Source organism: Moschus berezovskii, chromosome 7, assembly GCF_049115385.1.
Source record: "Moschus berezovskii isolate FMDL1 chromosome 7, NW_MosBer_1.0, whole genome shotgun sequence".
NCBI classification, from domain to species: Eukaryota; Metazoa; Chordata; class Mammalia; order Artiodactyla; family Moschidae; genus Moschus; species Moschus berezovskii.
The window spans coordinates 105,658,074-105,666,477 of NC_142466.1; the positions used below are offsets into that span (position 1 = coordinate 105,658,074).

Below are 8,404 nucleotides of genomic sequence, written 5' to 3' on the forward strand. Positions count from 1 at the left end.
TTGTCAAATTCTGGATGACTGTTGTTCACACAAGGAAATAGGGATAATTGTGGAACAGTCTAATGTTAAAGAAAAATTCAACTTTAACTAGATCAGGCAGAAAACTTTTAAGACTGCCTACTCTGCCACAATTTGACATTATCTCCTCTAAGCTTAATCACGTGAATGACAGATATTTGTGTAATGACTTAACCAGTGTTTCTACTGTCCCCAGTTATGTAAGCACCTCTCAAAACCTCTGTTATTTCCCTATATCTCTTCTTAAGAACCAACCCGACCTGTATGCAAATGTTTAGGTAACAAGGGATTTTTAAGTGCATGGTCATAATGAAATCCCGGAATATCAAATGTCAAGACCAGGGCCCTGAACAAGACAGCAGGAGGAACTCTTTGGTGAGGGAAGGCGGACGGAACTGAAAGAAACCTAGTAGAATTACTGTAATGTGAGAGACTACAGTCACCCCAATTACTGTAATCCCACGTTATAACCATTCTCTCTATAGCTGAGTTCGGATATTGCTCTCCTTGTACAAGGCAGACAGCGTGCAATAAATAAAATCTCCAAAGACTTTCCTGCTAAGACTCTCTCTGCTCCAAATTACTCTGAGATCCTAAAAGCCCAATTTACTGATGGATGGAGCTTGAAAAGCAATTATAATCAAGTGTTGCTTCCCTTCCAATCTTAAACTAAGAATCATGTCACAAACACATTAACCAAATATTGCAGTGCTAAATCAACAGACTGGTACACACTGGCCTTTCTGCTCCCCAAATATGCCAGGGTTTTCTCCTCACCTTCTCATCTGTTGACCTCTTTTACTGGAACACTCTAAACCCAGATCTTTGCATAGCCGCCTACATAGCATTCAGGTCTCAACTCAAATGTCACCTGCTTATGGCAGTTAGCAAAGTTCTACTTCTTGGCCTGGGTGGTAATTACAGGAGTGTGTTCACTTTGCAGAAGTTCATCAAGCTGTGCACTTATGACTTGTGCTTATTTTTTGTACGTGTGTTATACGTCGACAAAAAAGTTTACATTGAAAATAAGTCACCTCCTCAAGTTGTCTTTCCTGATAAAACCATGCTTCCCACCCTCTCGCTCCCACATTAGCCTTATTTATTATCTTCACGGCACTATAAGTGTCTCAAAGTAACTTGTTTATGCTTGCACTCACTTATTTTCTGTCTCCTTTTCTAGAAAGTAAGACCATGAGAGAACAAGGACAATACCCATCTTGTTTCATGCCATGTGCCTAGTGTGTATAACAGTGCCTGGCAAAGAGTGATTAAGAATAAACAGGAGGCAAAGGAAAGGAGAATAAACGGGGGAGTGTGCTGTGTGTGTGCTCAGTCGCGTCTGACTCTCTGCAGCCCCACGGATTGTAGCCCACCAGGCTCCTCTGTCCAGGCAAGAATACTGGAGTGGGCTGCCATTCCCTACTCTGGGTCTCAACCCAGGGATCGAACCCGGGTCTCTTGAATCTCCTGCATTGGCAGGTAGATTCTTTACCACTAGTGCCACCTGGGAAGCCCAAACAGGGGAGAGGAATGGTAAATTAGGAGTTTGGGATTAACAGATACACATCATCAAAAAGGCTACAAATAAATGTTGGCAAGGATATGGAAAAAAAGGAGCCCTTGTACTCTCTTGGTAGGAATGCAAATTGCTGCAGCCACTATGGAAAACATCATGGTGGTTCCTCAAAAAACTGAAAACAGAACTACCATATGATCCAGCTATTCTACTCCTGGGTATACACCCAGAAAAGAGGAAAACTTTAATTCAAAAAGATCCATGCACTCCAACATTCATAGCAGCACTATTTACAATAGCCAAGACATGGAAACAATCCAAGTGTCCATCAACACATGAATGGATAAAGAAAATGTGGCATGTATATAATATATTACAAACTCACACAAGAATATTACTCAGCCTTAAAAAGAATGGAATTCTGAATCTGAAGCAAAATAGACAGATCTAGAGAATATTTCCCGTGGTCATGTATGGATGTGAGAGTTGGACTGTGAAGAAGGCTGATCGCCGAAGAACTGATGCTTTTGATCTGTGGTGCTGGAGAAGACTCTTGAGAGTCCCTTGGACTGCAAGGAGATCCAACCAGTCCATTCTAAAGGAGATCAATCCTGGGTGTTCATTGGAAGGACTGATGCTAGGGCTGAAACTCCAATACTTTGGCCACCTCATGCAATGAGTTGACTCACTGGAAAGGACTGTGATGCTGGGAAAGGTTGGGGGCGGGAGGAGAAGGGGACGACAGAGAACGAGATGGCTGGATGGCCTCACCAACTCTGTGGACATGAGTTTGAGTGGACTCCGGGAGTTGGTGATGGACAGGGAGGCCTGGCGTGCTGTGGTTCATGGGGTCGCAGAGAGTCGGACACGACTGAGCGACTGAACTGAACTGAACTGAGAGAATATTATGCTTAATGAGATAAGTCGGACAAAAAAAGACACATACTATATGATGCCACTTTTATGTGGAATCTAAAATATAAAAGAAATGAGAGAGTATGGAGCAGAAGAGAAACAGACTCAGAGGTATGAAAAACAAACTACTGGTTACCAGGGCTGAGAGGGAAAGAGGGAGGGGCATGATCGGGGTGCGGGACTAAGAGATGCATACTGCTGTATGTAAAACAGATAGGTATCAACAAGGATATATTGTACAGCATAGGGGGTTAAGCAACTATCTTGTAATAATTCATAATGGAGTATATTCTATAAAAATATTGAATTACTATGCTATATACCTGAAACTACTATAATATGCAAATCAACTATACTTTGATTTTTAAAAACTTCTAAATGTAGCAATAACTTCAAAGGCATTTATTGTTTGAAAGCTGACATTTAAATATAAAATGAATTGCTTCTTTAAAGAACAGGAGAATCTCCTTGCTTTAGTTTTAACTGCACTGATTTATCTTGAAGCCAAAGGTGATGCTTTATGAGTAAATCCTTCCATGAAAGTAGAAAATTGTTCAGTTAACAACAAACTGCCTATCTTCTAGGGGCCAGACACTGTGCAGCATCCTGGCAGAGAAGGAAGAAACACATGATAAAATAGTAAATCCCAGTCCCTCCTTCCACACCCTGCCAATCTCAGTTGATTATCCTTGCTTCTTAGTTCATGAGAAAAATGAAACCCCAAGAGACAACCTCCAGTATTCCCACCACGAAATCTATCACCTTTCCAACAGCTGGACCCATATACTCCAGTGGCAGTGGGTGAAATCAGAAACAGCCAAGGCAAGATCTCTACCTCAATCTCACCTTCCAGATCTCACAAGAGTGCCTCTGATAGGTGAAAGCTTGACTACATCCAGAACTGTAGCTACAAGGGAGTCAGGGATCATTTTTCTCCCATCCCATATATAACCCATCAGCAAATTTCAATGATCCCACCTTCAAATGATATTCTGAACTCAGCTGTCCCTCACCTCCTCTACTAACAGATATCATCCTAGTCCAAACCACCATCATCTCCACCCAGACAGCAAGAGTCTCCTAACTGGCTCCTGATTCCAACTACACTCCTTTACAGTCTATTCTCCACACAGCAGACAGCATGATTTTAAAGACTAAGTCAGATTATGTCATACCTCTGCCCTCAACTCTCCGATGGCTTTCCATAGCCTCTTGTAACGCTACAAGAAAAAATAATAAACGGCCTACTTTCCAGGAAAAACAGAGAGGCAACAAAGACATGACTTCTACCTCATGCTTTTGCCTTCTAAACTTTAGGCAAGTGCCAAGCAACTGATGGAATCTAAATTACATCTAGAACTTGAACTGCAAGACAGGCTGGGGAAATTTTAGTCATTTGAGTCTAGAAAAGCTCATTAAAAGAGACTGGAATACGTATTGAGGCCAATCTACCATGTTCCCATGATGTTCACTGCAACAGCATTTACAACAGCAATCAATAAATAGAAAATAGACTAAATGAACAAAAGTTAAGGGCTGATAAAATAAAGTGTACTCTATTCAGGTAATAAAATAACACAGTCATTTTTGAAGGCCATTTTATCGATGACATGAAAACTCTTAAAATATGTCAATTCCCAAAATAAAGTGAACAAAAAGCAGTGAATTCAATTTGATCCCACTTTAAGGGACAACAAGTGAATTTTAAATGTGGCCTGTGTATTATTTTTGCAGGTATGATAATGGTATTGTGATTATGTCAGACAATGTCTTTGTTCTTAAGAGATTAATGATTTAGTGTTGTGAAAATTTTACTTTCAAATACTTCAGAATAAAAGCAGACAGATTATTAATCAGGAAATCATGAAAGATGAAAATCTAGGAAAATGATACACAGGCATTCACTGTACTACTCTTTTAAATTTTCTGTTCAAAACTTATCAAAATAAAAATTTGGGGAGAAAAATGCTGGGGAACAGTGGCTAGTTTCATTTATTTGCAAGACTGCACTGAGTTTAGGCTGTTTCCTTTGCTAACAGTACATCTTTAAAAATGCGTGCTCTCAGAATGCATGTATACAATGCTGTCATCTCCATAGCCCAACGTGGCTTTAGGCTGCTCTTTCTTTTCTCATTCTTCTAATGTGTTTTGAGAAACTACAATTGTTACAGAGAATATCTCTTTCTCCTTTCCCCCCCCAACTTCTCTCACTGCCCCTCACCACCCCCCCACACACATAATTATTGAATCAGTGATATCAAATGTATGGCACATAAGCCACCAGAACCCCTACCAACCAAGGCAGTCATCACTAACTGATTAAGGTACTCTTTCCTGCCACACCTCATTATCTCTCCGAATGCTGCTAAACACCGCTCTCCAGGTAACTTTGATTAATGCGTGGCAGCTGGCATGTGAGATTAAACTTTTACCATTTATCTATTCAATAGACTACTTTAGCAAAACCTTAAAACAGTGGGGGGAGGGGGGAGGAAAGGGTGCGATGAATCAAGAGAGTAACATGAAAACATATATTACCATATGTAAAATAGACAGCCAATGGGAATTGGCTGTATGACTCAGGGCCCGGAAACCAGGGCTCATTAACAATCTAGAGTGGTGGGAAGGGAAGGGAGGTGGGAAGGAGGTTCAAGATGGAGGGGACAGGGGTAAACCCTTGGCTGACTCATGTTGATGTTTGGTAGAAAGCAACACAATACTATAAAGCAATTATCCTTCAATTAAAAATAAATAATTTTTTTTAAAAAAACCTTGAAAAATTATGACTGCCATTGTAACCAGGAAGGGTTAATTTTGAATTTACACTGGATCTGTTTCTGTGATTTTAACCCTTTTTCTTATTATAAGCATACATAATGGCTTGCCTGGGTTCCATCCCTGGGTTGGGAAGATCATCTGGAGAAGGGAATGGCAACCCACTCCAGTATTCTTGTCTGGAGAATCCCATGGGCTGAGGAGACTGGCAGGCTATAGTCCATGGGGTCACAAAGAGTCGGACACAACTGAGCAACTAACACTACACTACTACTACCATGGCTTGCCTCAGGGAGATAACCTGACCCGGTCCACCTGGGAAGGACTGTGCCATTCTTGAATCATTCGTGCGGCAAATGGTGCAGCACCTGGTGCTCCTTTTCTGCTGCTCACTGGCCCAGAAATTCACATTTGGGGAGGCCGGAATCATAGATAGATCTGACATCTTTATTTGTTGATATGACAGGAGATATTCCATTTCACGCCACCCATGAAATGACTATAAGAAGGTGAAACTAACACATCCCCCTATGTGAGGCTTGCCATTCCAGGAGATATTTGCAGGAATTACATGGTCTTTTTACTTTGTTTCCTTGCCTTCCCCCTCATCTCTGATCCATAAAAGAACCTAGCAACTAGGCCCTGACAAGACGGTTATTTTGAGGTGCTAGGCTGCCATCTTCTCAGTCAACTGGCTCCCGAATAAAGTCCCTTACTAGCCCCAACACCTCAGATTCATCAACTTATCTTGTGGGGAGCAGGGCAAGACTGGACTCAGTAACAACATGAGTGTCTCTGAGGCTATGGAAAAAAAGAGTTCAAAACCTGAAGCCAAAGACCTCTGCCTCTTACTTCCTCACAGGGGTATAAGGCAGTTGAAATGAAATCATGGACACTTTGTAAATGCCAGACATTTTACATATAAAGAGTGGCATTATGAAATGGAAAATTCACTATTGGAGAAGTCACTGCTAGAGTGTTGATTATAACTCTGAATAGAGAATGAGTTTCTAAGAGCCTAAACTGTTTTTTTTTTTTTTAAGCCAATTCAGAAACAGAGTAAATTCTGAATTCTTTGAAGGTTCTTCATTTCTAGCTTATGAAAGGACTCAGTACTCAGATCTTTCTCCTGTTCACACCATAGGTGACTTCTTCTAATCTCATGGCTTTTAAAGCAATTCATATGCTGTTGACTCTCAAACTTTATGCACGATCTGGTCTGGGGACAGCAGAGATGAATGGCAAACTCATAGCTGCAGGTGGCTATAACCGAGAGGAATGTCTTCAAACAGTTGAATGCTATGATCCACACACAGATCATTGGTCCTTTCTTGCTCCCATGAGGACACTAAGAGCACAATTTCAAATGGCCGTACTCATGGGCCAGCTCTATGTGGTAGGTGGATCCAGTGGTCACTCGGATGACCTGAGTTGTGGAGAGATGTACGATCCAAACATGGATGACTGGACTCCTGTTCCAGAATTGAGAACTAACTGTTGTAATGCAGGAGTGTGTGCTCTGAATGGGAAATTATACATTATTGGTGGATCAGATCCATATGGTCAAAAAGGACTGAAAAATTGTGATGTATTTGATCCTATAACAAAGTCATGGACAAGCTGGGCGCCTCTTAACATTCATAGACACCAGTCTGCAGTCTGTGAGCTTGGTGGTTATTTGTACATAATTGGAGGCGCACAGACTTGGAATTGTCTGAACACAGTAGAGCGTTACAACCCTGAAAACAACACCTGGACTTTAATTGCATCCATGAACATGGCTAGGCAAGGAGCTGGAGTGGCTGTTCTTGACGGAAAACTGTTTGTAGGTGGTGGCTTTGATGGTTCTCATGCCATCAGTTGTGTGGAGATGTATGATCCAACTAGAAATGAGTGGAAGATGATGGGAAATATGACTTCACCACGGAGCAATGCTGGGATTACAACTGTAGGGAACACAGTTTATGCAGTGGGAGGATTTGATGGCAATGAATTTCTTTTTTTTTTTAATTTATTTTATTGGAGGCAAATTACCTTACATTAATATATTGGTTGGTTTTGCCATACATTGACATGAATCCGCCCTGGGTGTACATGTGTTCTCTTTCTTGAACCCCCCTCCCACCTCCCTCTTCCCCATATCCGCCCTCCATGTCATCCCCGTGCACCAGCCCCAAGCATCCTGTATCATGCGTCGAACCTGGACTGGTCACTTATGATAATATACATGCTACAATGCCGTTCTCCCCAATCATCCCACCTTCACCCTCTCCCACAGAGTCCCAAAGACTGTTCTATATGCCTATGTCTATTTTGCAGTCTCGTATACAGGGTTCAGGTTACCATCTTTCCAAATTCCATACATATGCGTTAGTATACTGTATTGATGTTTTTCTTTCTGGCTTACTTCACTCTGTATAATTGGCTCCAATTTCATCCACCTCATTAAAACTGATTCAAATGCATTCTTTTTAATGGCTGACTAATACTCCATTGTGTATATGTACCAAAGCTTTCTTATCCATTCGTCTGCAGATGGACATCTAGGTTGCTTCCATGTCCTGGCTATTATAAACAGTGCTGCAATGAACACTGGAGTACGTGTCTCTTTCAATTCTGGTTTCCTCTGTGTGTATGTCCAGGAGTGCGATTGCTGGATCATATGGCAGTTCTATTTCCAGTTTTTTGAGGAATCTCCACACTGTTCTCCATAGTGGCTGTACTAGTTTGCATTCCCACCAACAGTGTAAGAAGGTTCCCTTTTCTCCACACCCTCTCCAGCATTTATTGCTTGTAGACGTTTGGATAGCAGCCATTCTGACTGGTGTGAAATGGTATCTCATTGTGCTTTTGATTTGCATTTCTCTGATTATGAGGGATGTTGAGCATTTTTTCATGTGTTTTGTTAGCCATCTTTATGTCTTCTTTGGAGAAATGTCTGTTTAGTTCTTTGGCCCATTTTTTGATTGGGTCACTTAGTTTTCTGGAATTGAGCTGCAGGAGCTGCTTGTATATTTTGGAGATTAATCCTTTATCAGTTGCTTCATTTGCTATTATTTTCTCCCATTCTGAAGGCTGTCTTTTCACCTTGCTTAGAGTTTCCTTTGCTGTGCAGAAGCTTTTGATTTTAATTAGGTCCCATTTGTTTATTTTTGCTTTTATTTCCAATATTCTGGGAGG

General features: G+C 41.2%; 1 pseudogene; it reads left to right on the forward strand.

The window, feature by feature from the left end:
• Positions 1-6,386: 6,386 nt before the first annotated feature.
• LOC129557025 (influenza virus NS1A-binding protein homolog pseudogene) lies at positions 6,387-7,268 on the forward strand (annotated as a pseudogene).
• The last annotated feature ends 1,136 nt before the right edge of the window (positions 7,269-8,404 follow it).